We start from the raw sequence: 22,301 nt of genomic DNA on the forward strand, positions 1-22,301 counted from the left end.
GCCTCTTGTATGCTGTGAACCCAATGCCCTCCCCAAAATGCTTTATCTGTGTTGGTTAATTCCTCAGGCTGGGAAAACGTGTGCAATGAAATGCTTGTTTGGAGGGTGTCTCACAGCAGATGATGTGTCTGAAAGTAGGTCTCAACTAGACCCGTGTGAATTAGCAGTGTCTTCTGAAGAAACTGGGGACTGTGGTTTCCTGAAGAGACAGAAGGATAGATTGATTGGAGAGTTTGCAAGGCTGGAGGAAACCTTCAGGCATGCCTTCAGAAAAGTGTCAAAAAGGCACTGCCTTCACCCAGGCAGGGACATGGAGGGTCCTGGCTGTCCCAGGGCACCTGAGCATGCTCTTGGTGGCCAGCATCCCCCGAGCCGAGCCGCTCTCGCTGGCACGTCACGGTCCGTCCCGTCACGGAGCTCCGGGCTCTGAGCACACCCCCGGGGCCAGGGCAGCGCCAGGGCTGCGGTGTGCCGCCCGGCTCCCGGCCAGGCTGTGCCCGGCCCTGGGCCGCCCCCGGCCCCGGCAGCAGCAGCAGCAGCAGCCCGGGCCCCGCTGCCGGGACTGGCTCTGTCCGGGTGCCCGAGCCGAGCCCTGGAGAGAGCTCCGAGCCCTGGTGCCCCGGCGGGGCAGGGACTGCCCGTGGCTGCCGGGAGCCGCGCCAGGCGGGGAGGCACCGGCGGGGACACCCGGGAGGGACCGGCGGGGACAACCGGGGAGCGGCGGGGGACACCCGGGGACCGGCGGGGGACGCAGGGCGGGCAGGGCGTTCCCCGGCCCCGGCTGTCTGCGGGCAGGCTGGCGGCACCACGTCCCTGGCAGGTGCCGGAGAGGCTTCGCGGCGTTCCCGCAGAGCCGCTCCTGTGCCCTGCCTTCCTGCCGTGCCCCCACTGCCCGGCCCTGCCCTGGCCCTGCCCTGGCCCAGCCTGCCGCTGGCCGGGCCCGGGGCGGACCGGAGCGGCGTTTCCCTGTGGGCACTGGAGCCCGGCGTTCTGACCGGGAGCGGCACGGGTTCGGCTCTGCCGGAGCCGGTGGAAGGGCTGCGGCACCTACACCGGCTTGCAAATAGGCACAGGGGCTGTCAAACGGTGCCAGGCTGGAGCTGGGCACTGCTGGGGCCAGTGCTTGTAAAAACATGGGAAAATATCGCATCCTTGTTATTTGGCTAAAAATATGGGGGTCACTGGGTCACATCTGCCTCACTCCTTATACCGTAATATTTCAGTGTGGGCACAGGCCAAGTGGCAACAACCCTCCATGGCCACACAGAAGTGGAACCAGACTTTGAAATGTAATTTTCATGTCCTTCCTTGGCAGGGGGGTTTGTTGCTCCCTGTCCCTGCCTGCCGGTCTGCGGCCCTGCTGGAGCGTGGCTGGGTTATAGTGTGGGGCTGTGCAAAGGCTGTGCAATATTGCTGTCCTCTGGAAACCTCTCCGTGTCTGGAACTGCCGTGTTCTGTGTGAAGGCAGACTCACCTTGTGCTGCCCCTTGTGCCCCGTGGCAGTTTCACAGCAGAATACTTTCAAACGTGGCTGCTTTGGGTCACGGATGCACAAATCCTCTGGAAGCAAAAGGGATGCTTTGGTAAAACTCCACGGCTTTCACCGGAGCAGCATTTCCTGCCCAGCAGCAGCCGTGCTTTGAGTTACATATTGAGAGTAACTAGTAAGTAATTGGCTGTGGTTTTCCTCTGAAGAATTTCTTTGTTTCTGAATGTGGCTGTGAAGTGTTGATGCCTGTGTCGTTTAGGGGACAGGCAGTGCCCCCCACAGCTGGGCAGCTCGGGTTTGAAATGGTGGGTTTGGAGACGGGACCCAAGTGCCCGCGGTGCTGGTGGTACGCGGCGTTTGGAGATGGCAGCAGGAGGTGTCCCGGTCCAGCCCAGCTGCAGGCTCGGGGCTGGGCGCTGTGCTCCGGAATGTGCCCAGCATCGCGGCTGCCGGGCAGCCCCAGAGCCGGGCAGCCTCACCCCGATGATATGTGAGAGAAACGAGGAGCTTTTCCAGCAGCTAATGTTTAATTTGGCCGCATGGGTGCGGGCAGGAATGTGCCATTGCTCTGGAGCCCAGGGAGGCTGTGAAAGGCAGGGAGGGAGGGGAGCTCCACTGGCTCCTTGCCAGGCACTGGGGTGATAACAAGTGGGATTGAAAAAAAATTAAATAAAGTCCTAGGAAAATCTGGAAACTTCTTAAAACTACCTTTTATTTTATAGCTGGATAGATTTAGTGAAAAAGAGGAAAAAGAGGTAAAGAATACAGCAGGAATGCCTTTAGTAGCATCACTTGTTTGGGATCTACCTTTTGAAAGGGAAAAAATGCCAAACAAAGCAAATTAGTGTCTGTTGTTTCACCTTGTGCACTTTGCATTTACATATGAATTTCACTTTTGGGAGTTAGATGTTTTATTTTTTGAGCCAACCTCCTCTCCTTTATGGTTGGACTCAAGCAATCCTTTCTGGGATGGAGCTCAGGGATGTTGAGATGCTCCCACTCCTGCCCAGTGCCAGCCAGGCCAGTGTGCCCATGGCAGGTCTGCCTCGGCTGCACAATTCCTCACAGAAAATACAGAAGCTGCCTAAACAACACAAGAAGGTACAAAAGGGCCAGATTATTTCACTCGGGCGTTTAATATAAAAACATGAGGATCCTGCTCCTGGTTCCCATATCAGAAAAGAGACCTTTGTTTCCAATCTGGATCTGTTTGACACGATATCCAGCAGGAAGGCAAAGTTGTTATCTCCAGCACTGGGATGGAAATGAGGAGCAAGGATACTTTATCTCCTAATGAGGGAGAGATGAGATTGTCCATATGTTTCCCACACTTCCTCTGATTCAGATAATCTTTTACAGATTAACCAGAGACTTCTTATTCTTTGCAAACAAAACAAAATGCTCCTGCCCCTGAAAACTTTTACAGTCATTATTTTTCAGAACAAAGATGTGATCAAAATTTGGAAAAATAATGAGAAGGATGGAGTTGGGTGATTGGTCAGACACAGTCAGCTTTAATGAGAAAGAATTAAGGCTCCTGAAATGTTGGAGACAGAAACCCCTTCAGCAGCACTGTGACATGGGCTGGCCTTGCTGCCTTTCTGAAGGAACTCATCATTTTAATAATTGCAGCCTAAGAAAAAGTTCAGGCTTTGGACTCTTCAGAAATAATAACAAAAAAAAAAAAGGAAAAGAACTGGGCACTGTTGCTAGCTGGGCAGCGTTGCCATCTGTCATCTGTCCCAGCACCACTGCTCACCCTGTGCAGTCTGGGGCTGATGACACATTTCAGCTCAATTCAGAACCAGCACCACAGAGCACACCATGGCCTGAGTAATAATGTGCCAACAAGTGTGTCTGTGAGGAGTATCTGGTGAGCAGTTTTACTCACTCGCCAGAGCAGGAAGACTCCCCCTGCTGCATGTCTGACACCACAGGGAAGGCGGATGGGCCCTGCTCTGTTTGTAGCCCGGGTAATCAGATTAAACAGGGTGTCAGATTAAACAGGGCTGTTTGCTAGCTCACTGTGCCCAGCAGTGCCAGAGCTGTATCAAGAGAAAGGAGAAAACCTGTCATTTCAGCCAAGATTTTCAGACTAGACCTGGGCCCCTCCCCGTGGAGGCCTCTTTTCTGATGGAAGCCCTGAGGATGTTGGGTTTCTGCACAGCTAGCTGACACCCACGGGAAATTTTATCTGTTGTATCTCTCTGGGTGAAATTTCTGGGTACTTTTCACCCTTACTGGGGGTTTTACTCTGACCAAGCTACAGAACCTCTAGGAATCCCAGAGAAGGTTTCTTGAAGAGACAGACAGATTGATTTGAGTGTTTGCAAGGCTGGAGGAAAGCTGGGATGGCTGCAGTGCCTGTGCTCTGCTTGGAAAAAGGCTTCAGGATGGGAAGAGATTCCTAGTGCAGAGCATCCCTACCCCTGCCAAAACACAAAATTCTCTAGTCGGAATGGATATTTCTCAGGTGATTATTGTAATTGATTTTATTATTTATTAGTGATTGAAACCAGGACTCAGGACCTGTCTTTCTCACACGGGACAGCCTCAGCAAGGAAGTGGTGCAGACACAGAGACATGCTCCCCCCACTCTGCTGCCGCTGCTGCGGCAAGCTGGGCTGTGCCATGTGGGACATGCCACGAGCCAGGCTCAGGGACTCGTGGAAAGCTGTTCCCTCCACTCCTGCAGTACCCGCAGGGTGGGATGGTGACCCCAGCAGCGCTCTGCTGCAGGGCCGGAGCAGAGGAGCGGAAAGAAAGGACAGGAAATGCTGTGCAGGGCCGTGCTGGCTGCAGCGTCCCCCAGCAGCGCTGCCAGGCTGCCCAGCGCCGTGCCGCACCTCCGGCTGCACCTGCAGCACGCCCCGAGCTCGGGCACGGCCGGGCCGGGTCCTGGGGGCGGCACGGGGGCCGTGGCCACGAGCCCTCCTGCTCTGCACGGCCTGTCCCCGGCAGCACTGCCCGCACGGCCCCTGCCCTGGCCGTGCCCACCACGGGCGCTGCGGGCGGGAGCGTGCCAGTGCCAAAGCTGGCATGGCAGGGAAGATGGGCACCAGGGCGTTTTCCCCCGAGGGGCATTTCCAGCTGGCTCCGAGTGCAGCAGAGCTTTGGGTGGAAGGGCCGCTGCCTTTGGAAGCCTGGAGCTGGTGGTAAGCCCAGCAGAAACAGCAAAAAGGGCCTGGAAGTCGCTGTGTGGCGCGGCCAGCCGTGCGGCAGCCGTTATCTGCGGCTTGCAGCAGGAAGGAGTCCCGGGAGCCGCCCCAGCATTGCCCCATTTCCAGGACCGCGGGCGATGGCCCGTGTCAGCCCGAGCCTGTCCCCCAGCAGCTGCCAGCGGGCAGATTAATGGGGCACAGGGACAGGTCTGCTCCCGCGTGCCCGTGTCCCTGATTCAGCCCCCCGCCAGCGAGCTGGGCTGCCGCGCCATGCAAAGCACTTCCTCTGCCATGTCCTTTTTCACTAGCAGAAAGTAATTTTGGCTTCCTTAAGAAAATACATGTGCACAGCCCAGCCCGTGGCCGTGGTTACCGCCGCAGGAAGGGCCCGCTTCGCTCCCTCGGCTCGGTAAGTGTCTCTCCCCGGCCTGTCACCGCTCCCCCGGCCCGGCCACCGTGCTGCGGTGGCAGAGAGCAGCAGCACGCTGCCATTGGCGCCGCGGCCCCGGGGGCGGTGGCTGTGCCAGGGCGCTGCCGGCAGCGGCCCCGGTGCCCCGAGCCCAGCCCAGCGCGGGGCTCGCCAGCCCGCGGGCGCAGCACGACACGGCGGCTCCGGGAGCCACGGTGAGTTGATGGCAAAGCTGGACGGTTTCACTGCCGTCTGTCATTGTGCTTGCTGCTTTCGTGGGTGCGCCTCGCTGTCCTGAGTTAGTGAAGACTTGAGTAATTTATTAGAGAAATGAACGCTAAATGCAATGTTTTTATGCAAGGCATGAGTAACAAACCTCTGTGGTTCTGAAGAGCATTAAAAGTCGCAGTCAGACCCACCACAGACCCTCTGTAGCGTGTGCTGGGGGTCCACTGGGAGCCCTGTGGTGTGGAGCTGCACCCTGAGCGAGCACCAGCCTGCTCCCAGGACACGTGGAGCAAACACGGCGCGGGAGCCACTGCCATGTGGGTGCATCTTCTCTGTCTTCTGCTTTTACTACAGTCTTACCTGCTCATTACTGCGTTGTTACTGTGCTGGAAAAGTTGAGAGAGGTTTTCCACACTTACGAGAGCCCTGTGAGCTGGTTTAACTGTTGTGTGTGTGGCAGAGCGGACACAGGGCCGCTGAGGCCCCCCCGCCATGGCTGTGCTCCACTTTGGGTGCATTTCCCACCGGGGCTGAGTGCAGCTCCTCTGCAGGGTCCTGCCAGCCCTGGACGCATGGTGTCCATTGAGGAGCATCGCTCCTCAGCCCCGCTCTGGCACTCTGGGGGGCTGTTGGTTAAGCACATGGGAGATTGAAATGACATTAATCCTCTGAGAGCCACCCTCAGCTTCCTGCCGTGAAATCTGCTGCTGCCGGTGAATGTCCCGCCAGTTTTCCGTGACTAAACTCCATGTTGGATTGCACGCAGCAGCCATGGGGCTGAGCACCCACACTGCTCCCATGGGGCTGGGGGAGCGAGCAGGTGCTGCTCGAGGGGCTTCAGCAGGTGCTGCAGAGAAGGAAGGAAATTGCCTTTGCAGAAAGTGCAAAAGCTAGAATGTGTATCACAATTATTCACTGGGAATTGCACTGTGGATTTTTCTCATTTATGTGCTTGTAGACTAGAAGAGATTATAAGTATCTCATTGCTTTCAACAAAAATACTAGCACACAGTAGTTGCAGGAGGCTTTAAAATAAAAGGACAAAACGGTGTAAGGGCCAAGTCATGAATTTGTGTGCTATATTTACAGAAACGCACATGCAGATGAGGTCATTAAAACAGAAAGAAATGTGCTCTGGCCTGGCGGGGAGCGGCTGCGTGCCGTGCAGCAGCCGCGGCAGCGGGGCCGGAAGAGCAGGGAGGCAGCAGGGCCTTCTGTGGCAGCAGCACTGGAGCTTGTGTCAGGCCTTTTTGGGGAACTTGAGCTTCACCAGTGTTGCACAAATAAGGGCATCAGGAAGCAAACGGCTTCTCCAGGGTTGCAGTCATGTTCAGTCTGGGTTTGAGGCAACTCGTGTGTCTGCCTTTAATAAAGGCTGAAGAAGGGAAGGAAAATCAGAGAGCATGTTGATTTAGTGACTGCTGTCTTGCAGCTGTTTGGTGAGACAAAATGAAGACACAAGACATGCTTGGAGCTCAGGTGGATTTGCACTGTGGTTTCTGTCTGTGTGTGAGGCTCCTGATGGTGGGAGCCCTGCAGTGAGGAAGTGCATTGGCTCTGCTCGAGGTGCAGCTGTGAGGAGGATGCCCACAGGCGCCCTCGTGTCAGGCTGTGGGACACGCTGCCCCCAGTGCCGTGTCTGGTGCCACTGGCCCTGCTGCCTGCCGGGCTCAGAGGGAAGGGCTGGCACCTTGGCACCAAGTTCACGGGCCAGCCTCTCACCTCTGCAGCACCGGGGCTGCGCTGGCTCAGCCGGGAGAGCTCCTCTTCTTGCTCCACTTGCAATAGCACAGGGGGACTCTAAAACACAAAGTATCCCTCAAAAACCTTTCTTAGCACACAGTGTTTCCCTTTGTCCTCAAGAACTGATTTATGTCTTCTGGGCTGAGAGGCACACAATGCCGAGTGTGCAGTGACATATTTCTTTATCTTTGCTGTAAGAGAGTTAGTCTCTTGGAATCGCAGGTGGTGATTGTTGTTGGCATTGGATGATGACCTGGGTGACCCCAGGATCTGAAATTTCCTTACGGTTCTCTCGTTACCTTGCCCTGCCTGGACATTCTGTTATGACAGAGCTTGTGCCTGACATCCATGCCCTAGGGTTTGATCCCCTGTAACCTGCACAAACCAGTGTGAGGGGAATGCATTCACTTTTCAGGATACAGTGAGAAATGCCATCACTGAGCCCAGGACACAGCTCCGGTCTCCCAGTGCCAAGACACTGTCCCACGCCATTATTTAAGAAGAATTTGGGCAGGCAGGAGTTTGTACAGAAACTTTGTGACCAGAACAAGTGCTTTGAAAACGCCCAGAGCGGTGATGTGGGTTCTCAGGGAGGAAATGGCCCAGGGAGCTCTTTGTGCTTGAACGGGAACAGGAAGAGCACAAATGGCCCAGGACAATGTTCACTCCCTTCGGGGCTGTGCAGCCAGGCTGCGCTGAGGGGACAGCTGCACTGCCCCACAGCAAGGCAGGTAAATATAAAATACAATGGGATACCAGCTGTCGTGGATTTTGCTCTGATCTGGATTAAAACAAAAGTGTAAGAACCTGACATTTTTCTGACAGAAAATGGAATGCTGCTTTGTCCTTTCAGTCTCCCGTTTCTAGCAAAAAGCCATCGGAGCTAACCAGCAGGTACCAGAAAGCTCTCCCAGCCAGTGAGGTGCTGGCAGTCCCTCGGGCATGTGGCACACCTGGATGCTCCCCGGGCTGGGCAGCTCTGAGCAGGGATGCTCACTAAAACCATTCTGTTTCCAAAGTGCTGCCTGCTCCGCTGCAGGGGCGATTAGAGCACAAGAAAAGCAAAGTTAATTATAGCCCCTCCAGGCTGTGTAATAGAACAAAAAGCCTCATGAAGGAAGCAGCTGGAGTTAGATCTTGAGACCAGGTAACAAAATCAGTAAATTCGTCATTACTTCATCTCACAAAACATAACCCTCTTCTTAGGTGTCTGTGTTAAAAGATGTTTAACACTACTTGACACTAAACTCTTTGTCTCTTTCCTTGTCTCTTTCCTTGTCCCTTTTCAGTTTGTTTATCTTTCCTAAACTGTGGTTAGCACCACAGTGCTTTGATGAGCCCTTTTCACATGGCCGTGTGTGCGTGTCCTGGCAGGGGACACTTCGATGCACCTCTGGCTAATCTGGACTATTGCGTCTCCTTTTGTGCACTCGGTGTCACGGCAGCGGCAGAGCCGACCTGCAGGCTGGGCAGCTGCGGCCGGTGGGTGCCGGGGAGCCCCGCCAGCCCCGCAGCAGCCGGCAGAGCCAACCGCTCTCAGATGAGGGGCGAGCGGAACCGGGAGGAAAGCAGGGTCGTTCTGCCCGCTTTGGGAAGCAAACCTCAGAGAGAGGCTCGTGGGGCAGGGACGGCGCTGGGGCTGTGCAGCAGCCGCGCCGGGCGCTCCGCGGACGCGGCCGGGCCGCCCCGCTGCCGCGCCTCCCCCGGCCGGAGGCGGCGGGGGGCCGCGGGCGGTGCCGGGGCCGGCGGGCCCGGCGGTGCGCTCCCCGCCCGGCCTGGCCCCAGCAGCCACGCGGGAGCGGGACGGAAACAGGGCTTTTTGTTTCCTTTTCGGGGAAAGGTCTTGAATTCAGAACTTTGGTCTGCAGGTGCAAACAAGTCAGTTTGTTAAAACGTTGGTATAGTGGAATAGAAAAATGCAGGGATGTTTGTGTAAAATGATTGTCTTGGAAAAATATGTGTTTGTTTTAGAAAGAAATAATCTTTTTCGGTGATTTTTTTGAGGTGGGGAATGTATGCCCCAGAGAAAGGAAAGAGCAGGACACGGGTGACAGAGAGAATGAAGTGCAGGAGAGCAGGTTCAGGGAGGGGATGTAACGGGAAAGAGGGATGGAAGTAATGAATAGTAATGGGGAATAACTTAACTGGGTTATATATCTTTTTGGCACTACCGAGAAAGGGTTCTAATGAAACGACAACATATTCCAAAGTGACAAGGAAATGATTTGCATAATGAATAATTAACCGATGGCACTTGTTGCTGCAGGGGAAGTTTGGGGTGAGAGCTGAGGAGAGGTTGCAGGCTCCCCTTGGGCTGGCTGCATGTGACACTGACCCTGGGCAGGCCCACTGGCATAGAACAGTATTATGATAATTTAAAGTAGATAAAAGAGGCAGAAATTCTTGGCAACCCCGTGCTCACTGCAATGGTGACAGGACTGCTGCATGTGGAGGTTGGGAGGTGCCACTGCAGGAACCAGAGGTGCTGGGAGTCTCTGTGCTCTGGGCTGAAAGCAGGCATGGGTCATGGCCAGTTGGGGTGGATCCCACAGCTGCCTCCAGCCTGCTTCCCCGTAGGTAGTGCACTCCTGCAGTCTTCCTCTGAGGGGTCTGTGGAGGGCAGCTGAATGCCCCATCCCGTGGCCTCGGTGCCATGTCCCAGCCATGTCCCGCTGCATCCCTGCATCAGGTGCTGCTCTGACTTGCCTGTCCTGGGAGCCGCCTGTGCTGGAAGCCTGGGGTCTGAGGGTGATGTCCAGGAGGTGGAGATGGGTGCCAGCAAACAGCTGGAGCACGCGCTGGCCGTGGAGGTGCTGCCCTGCAGGGCCAGGTCTGGCTGCCCAGGGCACACAGGCTGGAAAAGCCGCTTGGTTTTGGCCTCGCTGTCCAGGGGCGTTTCTGTGGCCACAGGAAGGTTCTTACACGTGTGGTGCAGATGAAGATCTGATGGCCAGCTCAGATTAAATCATAGGCTTCCCTCTCTGTTTTTATTTCCTTTGAGTACTTGCTTTGTTCTGCTGCTTCAGCCTCAGTGGGGAGGTGGTAGTGACACAGGGATGCCTGTAATTAGGGGGATGAGCCTCAGCACCTCTTGACTCCTAAATAGTGGATGATTCCCGCTCAGGAACTGGTGGATAATCTGCAGACATCATTTTCTGACACCGAGGAAGTCATGCGTGTTGGGTTGTAAAAGGCCTTGTGGTAGCTCCGTTACTTTCAAAACCTTAATGGGTGTTTTCCTTAGGCATATTTTCGATGGGAATGTTGTAAACAGCATGTTAGCTAAGGCCAGCTCCTTAAGGTAAAACTGTAGGAAAAGTTCTGTTCCCATTCCTTATGATTTATGTTCATGCCAAGGATGATTTTTGCAACTATGAGTTTATCAGCAAATTCCTGCTACTACTCCTGTCTGGAGGCAAGGGAGAGGGAGGATCTGGCAGAGTTCAATTGCTTCCCTGGGAATTCCTACACTTGAATGTGTCCTGCTGTGCCCAGCCCTACACAGGGGGCTCTCCTTTCCCTTGCATGACTTGTGGTCTCCACTTTTTGTGTGCCTTAAGGATTAAAGCAGTTGCCTATGATTATTATTTTAAAATTTAATTTTATTAACAATTATATACTGTAAACTTAGTTTCCCAAGTTATGCAGCAAAGTAAACAACATTTCTTTCCTCTTACCCCATAGTTATTTACCAAAAGAATAAACATGTAAATATGTTTGAGTGCTGTCCTCGGTGACGTTTGGAGCCTGCTCTGCTGTGAATATGTGCAGTTGCAATTCCATTCGTGTCAAAGACAGTTCCCAGCAATTAACAAGGAAACTGAAGGGACTGTTAAAACCGTGTACTGGTTGTGATGAAACTTCGGTGGATCCTAGGATGAGGAAATGCAGTTAGTGTACCGAGTTGTGAGTGAAGGCTTTGTGTGGCTCCTGTGAGGGTGCTGCAGCCCGCTCTCCCTTCAGCAGTCTGTGCAGGGGGAGTGTCCTTGTCAGTGCTTTGCTCACAGTGAAAAGCCAGAGGCAAATGTTGGCTTACCCTGAGCTGTGCATTCAAAACCAGCAGTGAGTTCTGAAGATGCTCTGAAATCTCTTCAACAGCTTCAGAGGCAGCAACAGGAGAGTGACAGCAGCACCCAGAGATGAGGTTTCCCGTGCCCATGGGGCAGTTTGGGCACTGGGTTTGATGTGTGCTGACCTCAGGGTGAAGTCCCACTATTTATCAGAAGAATTGCTTTTCCTGAGGGGTCAGTTAATTTTTTTAATGTCCACTTTGTGTCAAATTGTACCCTGTGAAACAGTCCATGTTTCAGATTATGTGCATGTAGTTGTTATAGAAGAATATTTTTATCCAAAATATCTTTATTTTAAGTAGCTGGGAAGAAAACCAAGTTTGCAATATATATAATCTATCCTCAGTAAAATCTGACTTGAGTTCTTACAATTAAGCTTGAAATTTTGGAGGTAAAATTGCTGTTGGTTCAAATTACTAAGAGCAGCAGTGGTGTGTAAGGTGACAGCGCTTCTGTCACAAGGGTGCAAAATCCTGGAGTTTGAGTTCATTTTGGTTTGAATGTACAGGTTGTACAGGGAAACTGAGGCAGCTGGGCCTGAGTTTTGTGTAGGCAGATTATAATTCCCATAAAACAAGTGCATGACCAGCAGTAGCCCAGCCTGGGGAATGGGCCAGCTCAGCTTGGGTCTGTCTGTCCTTCCACAGCCCCACTGCCTCCTGGAGCTGCCCTGATCTGAGCACTGAGATAAAATGTGACTCCTGTGTGCTCGTGGGACCTTTGCTGTGGGCAAATAGGCCAAATACTCATTTTCTCAGAGGAATATTTTGGTACGTAAATATGCAAGGTGTACACGTGTAGCTGGAGTGAATTTCTGCAGAAAAAAAGCCGTAAGTACTAGAGGGGTCGAAATATGTCCAGTCCTTTGGTGTTTGGAGCAGAGCTCCTGCACAGCCCGCTGTGGCCAGCCTGGCCAGGCTGGGCTCCTTTTATCAGCCCTTCTTGTGAGTGTACAGGTGGCAGTTCCAGCGCCTGCTGAGTGCCCAGCTTTTCCTGTGGGAAGTGTACCTCGCTGTCCGCCCTGGGGCAGGCTGCTCTTGGAAAAGGAATTTCTTTTCCCTTATGTAACTTGTTGGTGTTACATCCAGAGTCGGCTCTTGCAAAAGTGCGTCAGTCTTGCTTGCAGTGGCACTGAAAAAACTTAACAGAGCGTGCACTGAATTCCCCCCTTATCTCTCTATAGCACATTTTATGTATCTTGTAGTGAGATGTTTTGTTTCTGCAGTTTCAGACTTCGTGTTTCAGAAGATTAATAGACTTAGCAGCCCTGTTTGCTCAGCTTAGCAGCGATAACAATGTAATAAGTCATGAGACGGTCGCAGATCATCCGGCAAGGCAAAATATGCCTTGGACTTGAACTTGGAGCAGGTATTATTTGCAGAGAAAAGTGAAATGTTGAAAGCATTATAAATAGCGTGTCCTGCCTTGGGTGGCTGCGGGTTCAGGTCTGCCTGCACAGGAGGGGCTGCTGGCATCGCGTTCCCCTCCGGCGGGCCCGGCAGGGAGAGGGCAGCGTTTGTACCGTACATGGCTGGCATTTACTGCAGCACGTACAGCCCTGCGGGCCCGGGGCAGGCCGGAGGAGCGGGGCCGGCCCCGGCTCGCAGATGCTCCGCGCATTCATTCCTGCTGCCGTGCCGCCTCCCGCGCCGGCCGGCCCAACTGCGGGCCGTGAGTAAGGGCCTGGGAACCCGGAGCATTTGTGGGCTCGGGGCCCAATCCTGCTTCCAGAGAAGTTCATTGGAATTTTTTCCTTCTAAAAAAGGGAGAGCAGTCAGCAGCGCGCGGCAGGCCCGCTCCGTGCCGTGCGGGATGTGCCGGGGCGGCCGGAGCCGGGCGTGCTCCCGGGGCGGCCGGAGCCGCGGCGCTGCAGCGGCGATATCTGCACTGCAGCGAGGCGCCCGGGCTCCTGGGGATCCGCTTTTCCCTTCAGCGTGAGTACCGTGCTTGGGGGCACGCGGAGCTTGCCGTGTGCGCTGGGTGTGCGGTGCCCAGGGCGTGGAGCTGAGCCCCGCGCTGCCCCGGCACGGTGGCAGCCTTTGCGAGCGGCTTGCCGAGCGGAGGGCACAGCAGCAGCCCTGCAGTGGCCCTGTAAAGGAGGCGTCGGTCCTGCGCAGGGCCCCCCGCCCTTCCTCTTCCTCGCCGCCCCCCAGGGCCGCGCTCGCCCGTGTTTCGGTGCTGCCTGTGCCCCTGGCTCCCGTGGGAGGAAGGTCCTGATAAACACGGCAGGGCTTTCCGGGGAGAAATAAACTCCCCCTTTTTTCTTCTGTGACCCTCCGAAGCTTGGAATAAAATCGGAACAAAAATGTTGATTCCATGTGTGGAAGGGTTTGTTAGTGCCTGGGCAGCATTCTTGACTCGTGTGCCCACCTCCGGTGTTCAGTGAAGGCTGGTACTCTTTACCTGGGTCATGGATCCTTCCGTGCTCATGGCACATAGGCACAGCTTCAGTGGACTTTGAGCCTTCTCTCAAGCAGTGAAAAATCAAAGGTAGTGAGTCCGTGATCCTGATAATGTAATGATGTATTTTTCAGCTTTTTGATGTGTAGCAGTTAAAAATGTTGTTTTGGGAGTGCGGTGCTTGCTGTGGTGCTGGAGCTTTGCAGGCTGCTGGGAAGGAAGTCCCTGGGCAGATATCTTGTTTGCTGCTTATCAACCTTTTATTGAGCTCCTGTATTTATGTGCAAATATATTCAATAAATAAATCTTTAATGATGTGATTTCTGTTGTGAAAAGCAGACACAGCTCTGTTCAGTTCTTCTAATTAAATACAGCTAATGGTGGAACAGAAATACAAGCATTTGAGCTTCTTTCACTAATTTTTCTGCATGAGTGACAAAATTATTGCTTTGGATTTGATTTGTTTTCCACAGCTTCTGAGCATTCTACAGCTTCTGCCTTTAATCACCATTTTTATAAAAGCTACGTTTTCTTAAGTTATTTCAGAAGCTGTTTTCCAAATATCCCTGTTTCTGTTTTCCAGTATCCCCGTTTCTGGGGTTTTTTTGTGTAAGAGTAGAAATTTAAACTTTCATTCTTGGTGTTTTAAAATGGCTTTTAGAGGTAGGAAGGGAAATACAAGGAAAACAGCGATCTTTTGAGGTTTTTCCAAAATTCCTTCATTGTGTTTAATTTGTGTAGCTTGCTCTGTTGATGGAAAAGGGACACATTGAGGAGAACCCAGACAGAGGAGAGAGTATTCTGTGTGAGAAGTCCTAAGGGCCAGTGGCAGTGGCACGGCTGTGCCCAGCTCAGGAGCCCCTTTGTGCCTTGTCCCCTGTGTGGTGGAAGCTCTGCTGGCTGAGGTTGTGTGCAGAGAGGCTGCTCTGAACAGGGGCTGCTAGAGCCTTGTTTCTTGTGGTTATTGTTAGCTGTGTACATGTCATCATTCAAAATGAAAAGCGTAACAATATACTAAAGCAAATGCTGATTCAAAACTTGTCTCAAAGATATTTTCCACTTATATCCTAAAATAAAAGTCATGCAGTTTTTATTACTTCTTTTTAATACCAGTGACTAATTCGGAGCTTTTGCTTGATATCTGAAGACGTGTGTATTTGTTTAGTTTGTGTGAGATTGGTCATGATCCAAAATTGATCACATCAGTAAGTTTCTGTGCTGTTGAGCATTGTATATGGATCTCTAATAGGATCTCTATTAAGTCAAGGAAAGAGTCTCCTAAACTGGTTTAGTTTTGCTGTGTATGGAAAAATAATTTTATATTTAGTGTATAACAGTTGTCCCTGATACCTCAGATGGTGACAGAGCAGAGAGAATTAAAAATCCCTTTCTCTGTGGTTTAGATTCTTATGTAACTAATTAAATAAATTATATAGATTCATTATATTTTCTGAGAAGTTGTACAAGTTTGTCTTATCCTGGAAGGATGTGATTATAAACACAAATTAAATGTTAGGCCAGAATGAATCAAAGCACCGCAAGTGCTCTATTTTGGATCTGAGATTCCCTGAGGAACACACAGCTGTGAATGCAAATGCAGTCGGCTGTGTCTCCTGTCTCAAGCAGATGCTGGAGTGTTTTCCAGGACTGTCCTTGCTGTGATTCATGGTGGTGACTGAGTCGGGCAGTGCTGTCATCGCACTGAGCTGGCAGTGCCTCCCCCTCCAGGTGTCCCCAGCGTGGCAGTGCTGCCACTCCGTGATGCTGGCGTGCTTTCAGAGGTGTGGGACTCCCGGTGCTTCCTTGGGCTGCTGTGCCTGGCACTGCTCGGCCATGCTGCAGAGCCAGGGCACCGGTTTGCCACTTGGCAGCAGTCCTTCAGTCCAAACTGAACTGCTCTGCTGTCCTTCTTTCCCAGGTAATTTTCTTGTCCCCGGGGAGAAGCATGTGATTGTCCCTGCCTTGCCATGGCTCGCCATGGCTGAGCTGAAGTGAGTGGGTCTAAGAGCTGCTGCGAGCAGAACTCGGCGTAACGAGTTCCTCGCGTCCCTTTGCGGCTGCCCTGCAGTCAGATGCAAGGTGAAGCAATCCAGACTGCCATAACTCCCGTGGGCCTGGCTGGGAGCCTGTTGTGCAGCAGGCAGGCAGCAGCAAGGTGTCCCCCACAGAACCGTGCCCCACTGTGCTCCATGTGTCCTCAGGGCCAGGAGAGCTGCTGGCGTTGTCACCAGGAGCAGGACCGCACACCAGCATGGAGCACGTGACATGAATGGCCTTTCTATTCCTGGTAATTAGGTTCAGATTTAATCTTGCTAGTTAATTTGATGTGTGCAGGGATGTGCTGGCTGTATCCAGACACCTGACTCGAAATTGTTGTCCTAACAAAGTGGTTGTCATGTGAACGGGCAAGAACTTTGAAATCTGGAGTTTTTGATGTGGGCAAAGGTAGGAGGGGTGGCCCAGCCACGGATGAGTTAGTGAGGCCAAGAGGAGGAGCTTATTGCTGGAGGAAGTGGTGCTATTAACAAATTGATAATGTTAGTAGTGACCATGTGTGTGTCCTGATCCATCCAGTGCTGTCTGCAGTTGTCTCTCAGGACTCCATTTCCCCACTGCTTTATCCAGCTGTCTCTGGGGCAGGAGAAGCCACCCACTGCCCCAGGGCCACATGGCAGCTGCATTAGGAAGGGAAGTAGAAACCAGTTTGTAAGTGGAAACTGAGCAGTGCTGAGGTGCTGGTCTGTTTTCCCCTGCAGTGCTGGAGATGTTCTGGCATCAGACCCGTGGGAAGCCGGGGCTGGTGTCTGCTGCACCTCTCACCAGTGAGAGCTCCTCGGGGTCACTTCTCCTGAAACCATCAGCATCAGCTGAATTTGGTGCCAGGGGGAAGTGGTTCCTTCCCTTGCTGAGTCATGGACATGGCTTTTTTTTTCTGTAGGGATTCTTCTTATGGGTGATGCTAATCGTTGTGTTTTATATAAATTCATACACCCGTGCAGCTGGAAATCACCTGTCACTGTGGGACAGCCTCCTTGCTGCTGCTGCAGGTGCCTCCCAGCTCTGAGTCTGGGCTGGGGACTCGTGCTGGGGTTTGCATGTGGCTGTTCTTGGCTGTTCTCTGCAGCAGCGCTGCCACGAGACAGGTGTGCAGAGCAGGCAGGGTTTTACAGGGGCAGGGGGCAGTTCAGGCAGCCTGTGCTGCCCGGGGACACGCCGGGTTGGGGGCCTGCTCCTGAGCTGACCCCACTGCCGTGGTCATCCTGCTGCTCTCCTGCCTTGCTTGGTTTGTGTACATTTGCAGTTAATCAAACAAAATGTGCAAGAGTCGGATTAATAAATAGCTTGTCGTTTTTGGAAGGGCGCATAGGTGATTTATTATGGCCTCTCAAAAGCCTTTGTGTAGAAACAACATGTTTAAAATTACTGTTAGAACAAGAAAATAAAACTGATTTTAATAAAGCAGGTTGGTTTTTTTTCAATTCAGTTTGTTATTGCTTGGAATTTTAACCTAAATCACTAGATTACTGTTATTTTTAAAGATGACCAACTTATTTTTAGTCTTGCTTGGGCAAAGTCACTTCTCCTATGGTTGGAATTCCCCTGTGCCAGGATAATACAGAACTTCCCATTTCTGAAATACATTATGTGCATGTTATGGCAAAGGAATTACAGTGTGAATATGTTTTTATTACCAGAAACAGTATTTGTGACTTCAGTGGTGGGTGGGGATGGATATGTAAATGCTTTGTAATACATAAATTCATTAAAAAGGACTAAAGGCAGAATAGTCCTTGCCCATTTTGTGTCCCTGACTTAAAGTTGCAGGAACAGAATAACAGCTTGTGTGCCACATCCTCGTCCAGAGACAGGGCCTGGCCTGTGCCTGATCTTGCTCATAAATACACATCCAGCTAATGCTGTCAAACTGCGAATCCTGTGTGTCCCTCGAGTCTCAGATTTTGTAACAGAGATTGATATATACCCCAGGTTATTAAAAAAAAATCAACAGGCATGTTTCTTGACTTTAATATTTTTAAATTTATAGCAAGAGCAGTTAATCCATAACCGTCTGCTTCTTAAAGGAAAGAGGGTTTATGGAATTTGCAGTGTAGCTTTCTGACTTGGAAATAGCATTACTGTAATCTAAAGTAAGAGAGGATTGGGCTGTGGGATTTGTATGTCAGTGCCCATGCGCTGCTGGTGAGAATTGGTCTGCAGTTTGATCAGGGATGGAAATCTTGGGCAATACCTGATTTCTGCACGTGGCGGGGGCATGTAGTGTACAACATGTTGCCTCCTTTTTCATTATTTATCAAGTTTTCATGAACCGAGTACACTTGGGTGTGTTAAATTCAGATGGAGTGTCACAGTTAGGTGGTTCTGCTAAAACAGTTTCAGAAACTGTGAAATAGACTCAAGATAAAACCACGTCTGATGGGGATGTGCTGGAGGAGCCACTGAAGTCAGTGGGAGGTTGCACCAGGAAAGTCTGTTAGAGCTAAAACAGTACAGAAAAAACCTTTAAAACACTACTACTCGTAGTAGTAGTAGTAAAACTATGTATGTCATGCAAAATATCTGTGTCATAGAAGCAGTGTTGGCAGTTTTTTTACTAATCTGGTGTGGCACTTGGTAGTTCAAAGCTGACATGTGCCTGCAGTTTTAGCAGGCTCCCAGTCCCAGGTTGCTGGGCTGGGGAGCTGTGAAACCCAGCCCAGGCTACAGTGCCCTGGCAGTCCTGCTCTAGAGCTGGCTGCTCTCTGCTCCTGCCTTTGCCCTCCCATTTTTTCCTGAAATATACAGTAGTACAGAATGGTGAGAGGAATCATCTTGCATTTCCGGCTGTCCTGTGGGAGCAGCGGGTGCAGCCCAGAGTGTGAGACAATTGGGTGCTTCGGATGCAGTTTACTAAAGAATATTTTCCTTTATCCAATCCTATACTGTTATGTGACAAGATGTCAATTAGCTCATTGTTTCAGCTTAATTTTGTGACAGTGCTATAATTATATCCCTCAATTGTGCCGTGGAGTAATTGCTGTATCTCTTCCAAATTTTATATTGAGATATGTTATTGGTAAACTTTGAGTTTGGCAGAGGTGTTTTGAAAATACTGTAAGGAGTCAGTAATTTTGTGTTCCTTGATTTAAAAGACAGCCATTTGGCAATTTCAAGCTTTGAGACTGCCCCGTCAGTGTAAATAGAATATTGATTTTATTCCATTTCCTATCTCATTAGAGTCATTGTCATGAGGATGAATTCACGTTGTGTAATTATGTGTTCTTGCTGACAGCTCTCATGTCATTGAGACTGGTGTTTTCAGCTTCCACTTTCTCTAAGCATAAAAATAGCATTCTTCCCTGCCATCTTCCCCTTCAGTGTTGGGCTTCTTGCCTGCCCAGCTTTCTACATCTTTCTTTGGGAGACGTGTGGATTGAGATAGAGAGGGATGTCCAGCAATCCCAGTTACAGGAACAGTGAAAACAGTGCCTCTTAGGGAGCATTCTCAGTGCAGGGAGTTACCTTATTTTTGTGTCAAAGACTGTAATGAGGGGGGAAATGCATTGTTAATCTGTCTGCACATTTCTTTATAGCAATAAGGGGACGTAACAGGGGTCTCTTCTGTGTCAGATTCACTTTCCTGGACATTTCCAGATAACCTTTCCATTGATTTGTGAGGCTGTTTCTTAATCATTTTCATTGACCCAGCTCAGGAGACAACTAAGTCATCTCTGTTACCCTCCTAAGGAATGATTCCTCAGTGTTATTTCTCTCTTCTGTCTCTTCTGAGAATCACTTTTTAATTTGCTTTCAGTCCTTGTATCTTGATATTCAGTGAAGGCAAGGTTCTGCCTTGGCCAAACCAATGTTGCAATATTCCCAAGACAAGTGGCAAATGCTTCCAAATTTCAAAAGGTGAACTTTAAGACCCACCTGTGGATCACAAGAGTCTTTAGTAGTGACTGCTCTGCTAGGTGGGGTCTAGAAACCATCAACCCCTAAATCAGTTCTAATTGAAAGAAAAATAAGAAGTTCGGTCCTTTTCCTGTCCTGTCCCTATGGTTCTCCCTCTGGATTGGTTACAGTCGCTCCCATCTTACCAGCCACAGCCCAAAGGAGCTGTCTCATGTATCAGCTGGGCTTTGCAGACAGTGTATCTTCTGGGGACTCCTCAGTGACTGAGTGGGTATCACCAGAGAATTTCCAAGTGATGGGAAAATAGTTTATGCAGATAAAAAAAGATAATTCTATGCTAACATCTTCTTTATTTAGTGGGGATATTGAAGATAAACCTCTGGTCTGACGTCAGGCTTTATTTCTGCTCAAAGGCTATTTTTAAAGCTGACATTTCTGGCTGTTTTCAGGTAGACAACAAACTATGACAAAACACCTTTTCTTCAAGTAACTGTTCATACCAAATATACATCTAGTATTTCTTTGTGTTCTGAAGATTTACCTTCGAGGCATCAGCTCCTTGGAATAATGCTTTTCTTTTTGTGGCTGGCAGCCTGAAGAAGGAAGGGTGGAATTCAGGCTCAGTGTGTCACTGACCTCAACAGGAGCAGGATTTCTCTCTGAGTGGGTGATTGTCCAAATCCTAACAGAAAACTTATTACAAACTTGGGAGTAAAACACAATTTGGGGAGCCTTAGCAGGAATATTTTTCCTGTCAGTACATGAGAGCACAGAAGCTAGTTTTCATCTGTTTTCATTTTGGGTGCTGCCTTCATGCTCTCTTTCCTTTCTTGTTAGGGGTGACTACTTGTGTAATGAGAGTGAAATACCTTGTTTGGAAACGGTGGCCTTTAACTTGCATTGGCTTTAGCATATAAAATGCATCAATTTGCTGCTCTAACTCTTCTTGGTGTTTGGAAAAATCAATTGGTATGGATTGGTTACCAAGCTGATGAACAGGAGAAAACCCTGCTTAGAGCTGTTCCACAGCTTTGTGGCAGAGCTCTTCTTGCTGGCATTGGCAGCTCCCTGTCCTGAGGCTCTCACAGGGAGCAGATGTTCCTAACAAAATAACACATGTCATTTTGTGCAGTGCAGGAGTGGATGGTGGGAGGACAAGTTGCAGTGCACCTTGACTGAAGGCTGGGAGATGTGTTGAGGCTTCCAGAAGCGCTCTGATGTGCTGGCATTCCTGCACGAGGCTGCAGGGATGCCTGGTGGGTCTGGTGGACCTGCTGGCACACGGGCCCAGCAGCACAGTCTCTGCTTTCAGATCTCTTGGTGCTCATCTGTCACGGCTGGGAAGCGTGGCACAGGTGCAAGAACCAAACTGGTTTGCCTGGACATTTGTTACAGAACAAGTTTTCAAGACCTAAGAATTCAATATCCCAAGCACTGAGGAGTAGTGACTGCTGGTGCAGGATGACCCCAAACTTCAGGGTTTTAGGCAGTTGAAGCAAATTAGTATCTGTGTTTACCACAAGGACACTTAGTTGTTAACCTGTGTTTGCAAGTAATTGTGTAGTTGTTTGTCTCTTGCTAGCAGGGATTAAAAACTTGGCACGATTTCAAGTGTCCTGGCAAAGAACACACGGTGCCTGTTGTAATCTCATTAGCTCTGTTAGGTGTGTTTTCCTTCCCCTGGAGTTGGTTGTTCTGATCACTATGTCCCAGAAAAAGACTGTAGCTTTTTCTCATCTGTGGTTTGCATGCACGCTGGCAGCATCGCTTCCCAGGGTGTGATTGTGGGGGCTGTGTCAGTGACCTGCATAGGAGGGCGGTGGGAAATAGGAAGATGATGAAGCAGCATCTTTAGGAAGATGGGGATGGGGCTAGTCTTCCCCTTAGTGCAGGGGGAGGATGCTGCTGGGGGTGCAGAATGCCCGGAGGATGCTGCTGGGGGTGGAGAAGCCCTGTCGCTGGTGCTGTCAGCGTGTCCCAGGCAGTGCCACGAGGGTCCCTCTGCTCTGTCCTCCGGGCACTGCGATCCTCAGGTGGGGCAGGAGCTGTAGTTCATTACAGCAGATCTGCATTTGCAGGTGGCACCAGGCTTCTATGGCAGAGCTGGGCATCTGAGTCGCGGTGTGAGGGAAACCCACGCAGCCCAGGTCGGCATCTGCGGGCTGGGTTTGTGGTGCCGCCAGGCTGGGTTTGCGGTGCTGTGTTTGCGGTGCTGCCGGGCTGCGTTTGCCCGGCCGGGTTTGCGGTGCTGTGTTTGCGGTGCTGCCGGGCTGTGTTTGCCCGGCTGGGCTTGCCCGGCTGTGTTTGCGGTTCTGCGGGCCGGGTTTGCGATGCTGCCGGGCTGTTTGTGGTACTGGCGGCCGCGTTTGCGGTGCTGTGTTTGCGGTGCTGCCAGGCTGTGTTTGCGGTGCTGCGGGCCGTTTCGCGGTGTTGCGGTGCTGTGTTTGCGGTGCTGCCAGGCTGTGTTTGCGGTGCTGCCAGGCTGTGTTTGCGGTGCTGCCGGGCTGCGTTTGCCCGGCCGGGTTTGCGGTGCTGGGTTTGCGGTGCTGCCAGGCTGTGTTTGCGGTGCTGCCGGGCTGCGTTTGCCCGGCCGGGTTTGCGGTGCTGGGTTTGCGGTGCTGCCAGGCTGTGTTTGCGGTGCGGCGGGCCGTTTCGCGGTGTTGCGGTGCCGTGTTTGCGGTGCTGCGGGCCGTTTCGCGGTGTTGCGGTGCTGTGTTTGCGGTGCTGCGGTGCTGTGTTTGCGGTGCTGCGGGCCGTTTCGCGGTGTTGCGGTGCCGTGTTTGCGGTGCCGTGTTTGCGGTGCGGCCGGAGGGGCTGCTCGGGGCGGGCAGGGCAGGGCAGGGCAGGGCCGGCGCGGGCGGGCCGCCGTCCCCCGAGCTCGCGGCGTG

At 51.7% G+C, this 22,301-nt stretch overlaps 1 protein-coding gene across 4 annotated transcripts in view; it reads left to right on the forward strand.

The window, feature by feature from the left end:
• The first annotated feature begins 4,775 nt into the window (after positions 1 to 4,775).
• Positions 4,776 to 22,301, forward strand: part of MBNL1 (muscleblind like splicing regulator 1) — a 64,561-nt gene continuing 47,035 nt past the window's right edge. Inside the window, exon 1 of one of the 4 annotated variants that reach the window (XM_039713495.1) lies at positions 4,776 to 5,059. The gene's annotated coding sequence lies outside the window, so the exon portion shown is untranslated. Of the gene's footprint in view, positions 5,060 to 5,131; positions 5,275 to 22,301 lie in introns of those variants that run through there. The other 3 variants (XM_039713483.1, XM_039713497.1, XM_039713484.1) reach the window with 3 other exon arrangements.

The sequence above is a fragment of the Passer montanus genome, unplaced genomic scaffold (assembly GCF_014805655.1).
Source record: "Passer montanus isolate IOZ18808 unplaced genomic scaffold, ASM1480565v1 scaffold29, whole genome shotgun sequence".
Classification (NCBI taxonomy): domain Eukaryota; kingdom Metazoa; phylum Chordata; class Aves; order Passeriformes; family Passeridae; genus Passer; species Passer montanus.